A 9,741-nucleotide genomic window follows, 5' to 3' on the forward strand; every position below is an offset into this window, starting at 1 on the left:
TCTCCTCCCCACACTCTCTGGTGTATCTCATACATCAGGAGCCATCAGCCCCTATTATACTCCTGCTCCCCCCTCACATCATGTCACTGTGTGTTACCAGCCCAGAGATCTGACCAGTCTCCTCCCCACACTCTCTGGTGTATCTCATACATCAGGAGCCATCAGCCCCTATTATACTCCTGCTCTCCCCCTCACATCATGTCACTGTGTGTTACCAGCCCAGAGATATGAGCAGTCTCCTCCCCACTCTCTCTGGTGTATCTCGTACATCAGGAGCCATCAGCCCCTATTATACTCCTGCTCTCCCCCTCACATCATGTCACTGTGTGTTACCAGCCCAGAGATATGAGCAGTCTCCTCCCCACTCTCTCTGGTGTATCTCGTACATCAGGAGCCATCAGCCCCTATTATACTCCTGCTCTCCCCCTCACATCATGTCACTGTGTGTTACCAGCCCAGAGATCTGACCAGTCTCCTCCCCACACTCTCTGGTGTATCTCATACATCAGGAGCCATCAGCCCCTATTATACTCCTGCTCTCCCCCTCACATCATGTCACTGTGTGTTACCAGCCCAGAGATCTGACCAGTCTCCTCCCCACACTCTGGTGTATCTCATACATCAGGAGACATCAGCCCCTATTATACTCCTGCTCTACCCCTCACATCATGCCACTGTGTGTTACCAGCCCAGAGATATGACCAGTCTCCACCCCACACTCTGGTGTATCTCATACATCAGCAGCCATCAGCCCCTATTATACTCCTGCTCCCCCCTCACATCATGTCACTGTGTGTAACCAGCAGCCATACTGTGTGCTAGCAGTACCTCAGCCTATAGTATAACATGCCAGGTATTCAATGAGAGTGTCTCTATTAGCACATGCCGGTCTATATATAAACCACTCCTTTTTCTCTAACATCCATAAGGGATACTGGGGACTTTGTACGATGGGGTATAGATGGGGTCCAAAGGAGCCGGTGCACTTTAAAGTTCTTCCACTGGGTGTGCTGGCTCCTCCCCTCTATGCCCCCTCCTACATCCAGTTTAGTAAAATGTGCCCTTATGAGAGGATGCCGCTCTGGAGCTCCAGAGGATTTTATCTTCAGTTTATTTTAAACGTTGTTGTTGTCGGTATGCTGTTTGGGCAACAGTATAACAGTATACCTGCACTGAGGGAGTATGGGGGGGTGGGGGGTTACCAGTCTCTTCAGGCGTCAGAGGACCACAGTCCTGAGAGGTTGTTGGTACCGCAGGGCATTGCGCCTTACCAAGCGCAATCGCAGCACACCGCACACCCCTAACAATGCCGGGAGGTGAGAAGAGTGGTGAGTACAAACCAGGGGACCCGCAAGGGCGCGATCGCAGGGGCGGCATACAGACGCTCTACGGAGGGATCCGCTATAGCCCCCTGTGTACACTGGCAGCGGTGGTGGAAACAGGCATTTATGTTACTTTTTACACCTGTTTGGAGACATTGCCAGTATAAATATCTGTAGCGCTCCAGCGCCATTACAGGGGGTGGAGCTTCCTTAGAGCGGCACCAGTGGCGTTTTGGCGCTTTCCTCTGCTTACAGCTGCAGCAGCAAGGACACAGTTCTTCCAGAGACTCAGGATACACCGGAAACTGGTACAGGGGTGTAAATATGGGGGAGAGCCGCTATTATACACACTATAGTGTCCTGAAAAGGACAAGACTCCGGTGTTACACTGTGATACAGACATCCTGCAGTCTTACTGAGTCTGACAGGCTTTGGGTGTGCTGTTCCTCTCTGCGTCTCCTCACATACCAGTCTGGGCAGGCTTGCTATTCAATATACTTGTCTGTTTGTGTGGTTGATTGTTGTCTACTGTAAACATGGTAAAACACCAATTATGCAGTGTATGTCACACCAGATTCTCTCCCTCTGCGGTTGGTTCCCTCTCATGTGAACAATGCGGCCAGTCCTCCCAAGTTAGTTAGACTGGAGGGGGAGGGTCAGGAGCCATCCTGGCTCAGTGCCATAAAAACCATGATGATAGACATGTCATCCCAGCTCACTGCTAATAAGCAAAAGACACAACAACTGCAGCAGGCTGTAGCAGACCTAGCTGCAAGGGCAGATGATAAACAGCCCCCTCTCCCTATTTCAGGGTCACATAAGCGTGGGCTGCCTGATCTACTTTCAGAATCTGAGGCTTTCAGTACACACTGAGGTGTGATCGCGCTGCGGGGCGAGCTGATAGTCACAATACTCAGGACACTGGCAGATACAGCCTTACAGGGGTCTTACCCATCGTGTAAGCATAAAAAGTACCTCAGGCCAGTATAAAATGCGGGAAGACCGTGCGCTAATAAGGGGGCGGAGCCTTTACTATGAGCAGATCCAGCAGCTCACCAGCGCCATTTTCTCTCTGCAGCTCACACAGAAAACGCTGGCAGGGAAGCTCTGCCCCTCCACATCAACTCCAGACTACCAGGTACCAGGGGATTATAGAGGGGTCAGGGGGGGGGGGGGGCAGCAGTTATGTCCTTACTAATACCCTATTAAGGGTATTTAGTCTGCGCCTGGCTAAGTTATTTGTTAGCTACAGGGGCTCTATGTGGCTGGTTTCCTCATTCCTCTGTGTCTCTCTAAAGGGCTCTGTGTGGAATTGTGCTTACTGCATATTCTCCTGTGTGTGTGTGTGTGTGTGTGTGTGTGTGTGTGTGTGTGTGTGTGTGTGTGTGTGTGTGCCTCACATTACAATGTCCCAGGAGTGTGTTTCCTGCACAGCAGAATGTTTTTCCTCCGCAGGGGGATCACTACAGTGTACTCAGGACAGTACACATTCTCAGGCTACTGGGTCTGAACCTCCTTGGTTGGACTCCATAAGGGGGAAGATTACTAATTTCTCTGACGTCCTAGTGGATGCTGGGAACTCCGAAAGGACCATGGGGAATAGCGGGCTCCGAAGGAGGCTGGGCATTCTAGAAAGATTTATGACTACCTGGTGTGCACTGGCTCCTCCCACTATGACCCTCCTCCAAGCCTCAGTTAGATTTTGTGCCCGGCCGAGGTTGGATGCACACTAGGGGCTCTCCTGAGCCTTTAGAAAGAAAGTATAGTTTTAGGTTTTTTATTTTCAGTGAGACCTGCTGGCAACAGGCTCACTGCAGCGAGGGACTAAGGGGAGAAGAAGCGAACCTGCCTGCTTGCAGCCAGCTTGGGCTTCTTAGGCTACTGGACACCATTAGCTCCAGAGGGATCGACCGCAGGCCCAGCCTTGATGTTCGGTCCTGGAGCCGCGCCGCTGTCCCCCTTACAGAGCCAGAAGCAAGAAGAGGTCCGGAAAATCGGCGGCATGAAGACTTCTGTCCTCACCAAGGTAGCGCACAGCACTGCAGCTGTGCGCCATTGCTCCTCATACACACTTCACACTCCGGTCACTGAGGGTGCAGGGCGCTGGGGGGGGGGGGCGCCCTGAGCAGCAATAAAAACACCTTGGCTGGCAAAAATACCACAATATATAGCCCCAGAGGCTATATATGTGGTAAATACCCCTGCCAGATTCCAGAAAAAAGCGGGAGAATAGTCCGCGGAAAAGGGGCGGAGCTATCTCCTTCAGCACACTGGCGCCATTTTTCCTTCACAGCTCCGCTGGAAGGAAGCTCCCTGGCTCTCCCCTGCAGTCTACACTACAGAAAAGGGTTAAAAAAGAGAGGGGGGGCACTAAATTTAGGCGCAGTATACATTATATATTAAAAAGCAGCTATAGGGGACATAACTCAGTTAGTCCCTGCATTATATAGCGTTCTGGTGTGTGCTGGCATACTCTCACTCTGTCCCCCCAAAGGGCTTTTGTGGGTCCTGTCCTCTGTTAGAGCATTCCCTGTGTGTCTGCGGTGTGTCGGTACGGCTGTGTCGACATGTTTGATGAGGATAATGATGTGGAGGCGGAGCAGATGCCTTTAGATGGGATGTCACCCCCTGCGGGGCAGACACCTGAGTGGATGAGCTTATGGAAAGAAATGAGTGCACGTATAGACTCCTTACATAAAATATTTGACGACATGCCAAATGTGGGACAGCCGAGTTCTCAGCTCGTGCCTGTCCAGGCGTCTCAAAGGTCTTCAGGGGCTCTAAAACGCCCGTTACCTCAGATCACAGACGCAGATGTCGACACTGATACTGACACCAATGTCGACGACGATGAGTCTAATCTAATGCCCACTAAGGCCATTAACTGTATGATTGAGGCAATGAAAGAGGTGTTAAACATTTCTGATATAACTCCAGGTACCACAAAAAAGGGTATTATGTTTGGGGAGAAAAAACTACCCGTAGTTTTTCCCCCATAAGATGAATTAAATGAAGTGTGTGAGGAAGCGTGGGCTTCCCCTGATAAAAAATTGGTGATTCCTAAGAAGGTACTAATGGCGTTCCCTTTCCCGCCAGAGGATAGGTCACGTTGGGAAACACCTCCTAGGGTGGATAAAGCGCTCACACGTTTGTCTAAAAAGGTGGCACTACCGTCTCAGGATACGGCCGCCCTTAAGGAACCTCCTGATAGAAAGCAGGAGGCGATCCTGAAGTCTGTATACACACACTCAGGCATTATACTTAGACCAGCTATTGCGTCAGCATGGATGTGCAGTGCTGCCGCTGCGTGGTCAGATAAACTGTCAGAAAATATTGACACACTAGACAGAGACACGTTTCTGCTAACCATAGACCATATCAAAGACTCAGTCTTATATATGAGAGATGCACAGAGGGAAATCTGCCGGCTGGCATCTAAAGTAAGTGCATTGTCCATTTCTGACAGGAGATGCAGATGCCAAAAGGCACATGGAAGTTTTGCCTTATAAGGGTGAGGAATTATTTGGGGATGGTCTCTCGGACCTAGTTTCCACAGCAATGTCTGGGAAGTCAGCATTTTTACCCCATGTCCCCTCACAGCCTAAGAAGGCGCCGTTTTATCAGGTTCAGTCCTTTCGGACCCAGAAAAACAAGCATGGAAAAGGCGGGTCTTTTCTGTCTAGAGGCAGAGGTAGGGGAAAAAGGCTGCAACAAACAGCAGGTTCCCAGGAGCAAAAGTCCTCCCCCGCTTCTTCTTCCAAGTCCGCCGCATGACGGTGGGGCTCCACAGGCGGAGCCAGGTACGGTGGGGGGCCGTCTCAAGAATTTCAGCGATCAGTGGGCTCGCTCACAGGTGGATCCCTGGATCCTTCAAATAGTATCTCAGGGGTACAAACTGGAATTCGGGGCGTCCCCACCGGTTCCTAAAATCTGCCTTGCCGATTGCTCCGTCAGACAGGGAGGCGGTGCTAGCGGCAATTCACAAGCTGTATTTCCAGCAGGTGATAATCAAGGTACCCCTACTTCAACAAGGCCGGGGTTACTATTCCACACTATTTGTGGTGCCGAAACCGGACGGTTCGGTGAGACCCATTTTAAATTTTAAACCCTTGAACACATACATAAAAAGATTCAAGTTCAAGATGGAATCGCTCATGGCGGTTATTGCAAGCCTGGACGAGGGGGATTACATGGTATCCTGGGACATCAAGGATGATTACTTGCATGTCCCCATTTACCATCCTCACCAGGAGTACCTCAGATTTGTGGTACTGGATTGCCATTACCAATTCCAGACGCTGCCGTTTGGACTCTCCACGGCACCGAGGGTATTTACCAAGGTTATGGCGGAAATGATGATACTCCTTCGAAAGAAGGGAGTTTTAATTATCCCGTACTTGGACGATCTCCTAATAAAGGCACGGTCCAAGGAACAGTTGTTGGTGGGAGTAGCACTATCTCAGGAAGTGCTGCACCAGCACGGCTGGATTCTGAATATCCCAAAGTCACAGCTGGTTCCGACGACACGTCTACTGTTCCTGGGGATGATTCTGGACACAGTCCAGAAAAAAGTGTTTCTCCCGGAGAAGAAAGCCAGGGAGTTGTCTTCTCTAGTCAGAGACCTCCTGAAACCAAAACAGATATCGGTGCACCACTGCACGCGGGTCCTGGGAAAGATTGTAGCTTCTTACGAAGCAATTCCATTCGGCAGGTTCCATGCCCGAATCTTTCAGTGGGACCTGTTGGACAAGTGGTCCGGATCGCATCTTCAGATGCATCGCTTAATAACCCTGTCTCCAAGAACCAGGGTGTCTCTTCTGTGGTGGCTGCAGAGTGCTCATCTTCTAGGGGGCCGCAGTTTCGGCATACAGGACTGGGTCCTGGTGACCACGGAAGCCAGCCTTCGAGGCTGGGGGGTAGTCACACGGGGAAGAAACTTCCAAGGACTATGGTCGAGTCAGGAGACTTCCCTTCACATAAATATTCTGGAACTAAGGGCCATTTACAATGCCCTAAGTCAAGCAAAATCCCTGCTCCTACGCCAGCCGGTGCTGATCCAGTCAGACAACATCACGGCAGTCGCCCATGTAAATCTACAGGGCGGCACAAGAAGCAGGATGGCAATGGCAGAAGCCACAAGAATTCTCCAATGGGCGGAAAATCATGTACTAGCACTGTCAACAGTGTTCATTCCGGGAGTGGACAACTGGGAAGCAGACTTTCTCAGCAGGCACGACCTCCACCCGGGAGAGTGGGGGCTTCATCCAGAAGTCTTCCAAATGATTGTAAATCAGTGGGATCGTCCACAGGTGGACATGATGGCGTCCCGCCTAAACAAAAAACTAGAGAGGTATTGCGCCAGGTCAAGAGACCCTCAGGCGATAGCTGTGGACGCTCTAGTGGCACCGTGGGTGTACCAGTCAGTTTATGTGTTCCCTCCTCTACCTCTCATACCAAAGGTATTGAGAATAATAAGAAAGCAAGGAGTAAACATAATTCTCGTGGTTCCGGATTGGCCAAGACGAGCGTGGTACCCGGAACTTCAAGAGATGATCTCAGAGGACCCGTGGCCTCTGCCGCTCAGACAAGACCTGCTACAGCAGGGGCCCTGTCTGTTCCAAGACTTACCGCGGCTGCGTTTGACGGCATGGCGGTTGAACGCCGGATCCTGAAGGAAAAGGGCATTCCGGAGGAAGTCATTCCTACGCTTATTAAAGCCAGGAAAGAGGTTACAGCAAATCAGTATCACCGCATATGGCGGAAATATGCTGCATGGTGTGAGGCCGAAAAGGCCCCAACAGAAGAATTTCAACTAGGTCGATTTCTGCATTTCCTGCAAGCAGGAGTGAATATGGGCCTAAAACTAGGCTCCATTAAGGTACAGATCTCGGCTCGGTCGATTTTCTTTCAAAAAGAACTAGCTTCAGTACCTGAAGTTCAGACATTTGTGAAAGGTGTGCTGCATATTCAGCCCCCGTTTGTGCCTCCTGTGGCACCTTGGGATCTCAACGTGGTGTTGAGTTTCTTAAAATCACATTGGTTTGAGCCACTAAACACTGTGGATCTAAAATATCTCACGTGGAAAGTGGTCATGTTATTGGCCTTGGCTTCGGCCAGGCGAGTATCAGAATTGGCGGCTTTGTCTTGTAAAAGTCCTTATCTGATTTTCCATATGGATAGGGCAGAATTGAGGACTCGTCCCCAGTTTCTCCCTAAGGTGGTGTCAGCGTTTCACCTGAACCAGTCTATTGTGGTGCCTGCGGCTACTAGGGACTTGGAGGACTCCAAGTTGCTGGACGTTGTCGGGGCCCTGAAAATATATGTTTCCAGGACGGCTGGAGTCAGGAAATCTGACTCGCTGTTTATCCTGTATGCATCCAACAAGCTGGGTGCTCCTGCTTCTAAGCAGACTATTGCTCGTTGGATTTGTAGTACAATTCAGCTTGCACATTCTGTGGCAGGCCTGCCACAGCCAAAATCTGTAAATGCCCATTCCACAAGGAAGGTGGGCTCATATTGGGCGGCTGCCCGAGGGGTCTCGGCTTTACAACTTTGCCGAGCAGCTACTTGGTCAGGGGCAAACACGTTTGCTAAATTCTACAAAGTTGATACCCTGGCTGAGGAGGACCTTGAGTTCTCAAATTCGGTGTTACATAGTCATCCGCACTCTCCCGCCCGTTTGGGAGCTTTGGTATAATCCCCATGGTCCTTTCGGAGTTCCCAGCATCCACTAGGACGTCAGAGAAAATAAGAATTTACTCACCGGTAATTCTATTTCTCGTAGTCCGTAGTGGATGCTGGGCGCCCATCCCAAGTGCGGATTGTCTGCAATACTGGTACATAGTTATTGGTACCAAAAATCGGGTTATTGCTGTAGTGAGCCATCTTTTCTAGAGGCTCCTCTGTTATCATGCTGTTAACTGGGTTTAGATCACAAGTTATACGGTGTGATTGGTGTGGCTGGTATGAGCCCGCTATTCCCCATGGTCCTTTCGGAGTTTCCAGCATCCACTACGGACTACGAGAAATAGAATTACCGGTGAGTAAATTCTTATTTATACTCCTGCTCTCCCCCTCACATCATGTAACTGTGTGTTACCAGCCCAGAGATCTGACCAGTCTCCTCCTCACACTCTCTGGTGTATCTCATACATCAGGAGCCATCAGCCCCTATTATACTCCTGCTCTCCCCTTCACATAATGTCACTGTGTGTTACCAGCCCAGAGATTTAACCAGTCTCCTCCTCACACTCTCTGGTGTATCTCATACATCGGGAGACATCAGCCCCTATTATACTCCTGCTCTCCCCCTCACATCATGTCACTGTGTGCTACCAGCCCAGAGATCTGACCAGTCTCCTCCCCACACTCTCTGGTGTATCTCATACATCAGGAGCCATCAGCCCCTATTATACTCCTGCTCTCACCCTCACATCATGTCACTGTGTGTTACCAGCCCAGAGTTCTGACCAGTCTCCTCCCCACACTCTCTGGTGTATCCCATACATCAGGAGCCATCAGCCCCTATTATACTCCTGCTCTCCCCCTCACATCATGTCACTGTGTGTTACCAGCCCAGAGATATGACCAGTCTCCTCCCCACACTCTCTGGTGTATCTCATACATCAGGAGACATCAGCCCCTATTATACTCCTGTTCTCCCCCTCACATCATGTCACTGTGTGTTACCAGCCCAGAGATCTGACCAGTCTCCTCCCCACACTCTCTGGTGTATATCATACATCAGGAGCCATCAGCCCCTATTATACTCCTGCTCTCCTCCTCACATCATGTCACTGTGTTACCAGCCCAGATATCTGACCAGTCTCCTCCCCACACTCTCTGGTGTATCTCATACATCAGGAGCCATCAGCCCCTATTATACTCCTGCTCTCCCCCTCACATCATGTCACTGTGTGTTACCAGCCCAGATATCTAACCAGTCTCCTCCCCACACACTCTGGTGTATCTCATACATCATGAGCCATCAGCCCCTATTATACTCCTGCTCTCCCCCTCACATCATGTCACTGTGTGTTACCAGCCCAGAGATCTGACCAGTCTCCTCTCCACACTCTCTGGTGTATCTCATACATCAGGAGCCATCAGCCCCTATTATACTCCTGCTCTCCCCTCACATCATGTCACTGTGTGTTACCAGCCCAGAGATCTCACCAGTCTCCTCCCCACACTCTGGTGTATCTCATACATCAGGAGACATCAGCCCCTATTATACTCCTGCTCTCCCCCTCACATCATGTCACTGTGTGTCACCAGCCCAGAGATCTGACCAGTCTCCTCCCCACACTCTCTGGTGTATCTCATACATCAGGTGCCATCAGCCCCTATTATACTCCTGCTCTCCCCTCACATCATGTCACTGTGTGTTACCAGCCCAGAGATCTCACCAGTCTCCTCC

Source organism: Pseudophryne corroboree, unplaced genomic scaffold, assembly GCF_028390025.1.
Source record: "Pseudophryne corroboree isolate aPseCor3 unplaced genomic scaffold, aPseCor3.hap2 scaffold_800, whole genome shotgun sequence".
NCBI lineage: Eukaryota > Metazoa > Chordata > Amphibia > Anura > Myobatrachidae > Pseudophryne > Pseudophryne corroboree.